At 45.2% G+C, this 1,430-nt stretch overlaps 1 non-coding gene across 1 annotated transcript; it reads left to right on the forward strand.

The window, feature by feature from the left end:
* The first annotated feature begins 660 nt into the window (after nt 1-660).
* On the forward strand, nt 661-742 carry trnal-uag (transfer RNA leucine (anticodon UAG)). The gene has a single exon. It is a non-coding gene; the product is annotated as a tRNA-Leu (tRNA).
* Nucleotides 743-1,430: the final 688 nt, after the last annotated feature.

Consider the following 1,430-nt stretch of genomic DNA (forward strand, 5'->3'; position numbering starts at 1 on the left):
TATCCATGTGGCTCATGGTCAGGTGTGAACATCTCTGCAGCAAATTGCACGGTTAAGGCAAAAAGGCAAGGAAAGTGGCATCTCGAACTGGCTCCGAGGTCAGAGCATCATCACAATGTGATCTGTCATTCTCGGATTGGAGTGGTACCTCCGGTTTTAGGGTTGAGAACATTCTTTGGGACTCTTATTCTGCAAAACAGTGACTGAAACGATGCTGCGCGGTATGATGTGGAACACGGCCTGCTCAGGTTTGTGCATTTTCCCTGTAGTCCGGTGTGTTTCATGTTCCATGTAAGCGTGAAAGTTGTCCTGTTTCGATCAAAGGGTGAAATCATTTAGCAAAGCAAGAATCGAAATTGCAGTAATGTCAAGCAGCTCATGGTTATTTGACCAAATAATAACCGATCGTATGTTCTCACGCACTCACAGATACAATTGTAGAAGAAAAGATTCTGAGAAGATAGACTCAGGTTACCATTGATAGTTGTCTGGATTGATGGGCTATCATTATCTGCTGCGAAATTGATATTGTAGACGGGCACATCCCAGCAGTTGTGCGAGTCGGAGAGGGATCATGGAACCCTTTTCACGTGGCTTTGCATCTGTTGTTATGCAGGAGCACAATTGGAAGTGCAAGAAAATGGGGGACCACGGCTGGCTGGTAGTGTGGCCGAGCGGTCTAAGGCGCTGGATTTAGGCTCTAGTCTCGATAGAGGCGTGGGTTTGAATCCCACCGCTGCCATTTCTGCTGATCGTTTCCAACGACGCAGCTTGTTAAAATGCTGTTTCGACTCCTGCTGCATTTCTGTTTAAAACCGAAGAAAAATGGGTTTGCTTCCCGGGCAATTAACTGTGGTGTGGGAAAGTGCCGGCTTTTCCGGTGTCTGTGTTGTCATGATCGTGTTCGCCTCCCGCGTGGGAAATCGCAAACAGCTCTGCTGTCCCAGACAAGTTGAGCGTTTACTGGAACCGAATGGCGACTGTTATTTCATTGCTGTTGTGAAACAAAGTCCTGCGGTGGCACGACTCGTCGTTATTTTGTTTTCTGGCCAATGGGAAAATCGTTCCAATGAATTGCGATGTCACATGTTATTGGATTTCTCCCATTTCCTTCATTCCCGTCCTGGAAACATCGGAAGGGAAAGGCAATCTAATCGAAACTGTGATTGGTGAAATTCACTTTTTATGGTCCATTCTTATTATTTTCTTTCTTTCTCTCTTTTCAGCATTGTCTGGGAAGTGGTGGTGCACTAAGGCTGCAGTATGTTTGAAAGAGTAGTTTGGAATTGCCCTGTTGTTCATTGTGAGATTACTTTATGGCTCATGCCTGCGGACTCTCTCACATTTAGCATTCATGCATCTCTGTGTCTGAAAATACATTTGGTTTTCCAGTTTTGTTTGTGTTCCGTGTTAAATGCTTTCTGTTTTGC

This window comes from Chiloscyllium plagiosum, unplaced genomic scaffold (assembly GCF_037043375.1).
Source record: "Chiloscyllium plagiosum isolate Xiang-an unplaced genomic scaffold, Cpla_swu_hap1 HiC_scaffold_42, whole genome shotgun sequence".
NCBI lineage: Eukaryota > Metazoa > Chordata > Chondrichthyes > Orectolobiformes > Hemiscylliidae > Chiloscyllium > Chiloscyllium plagiosum.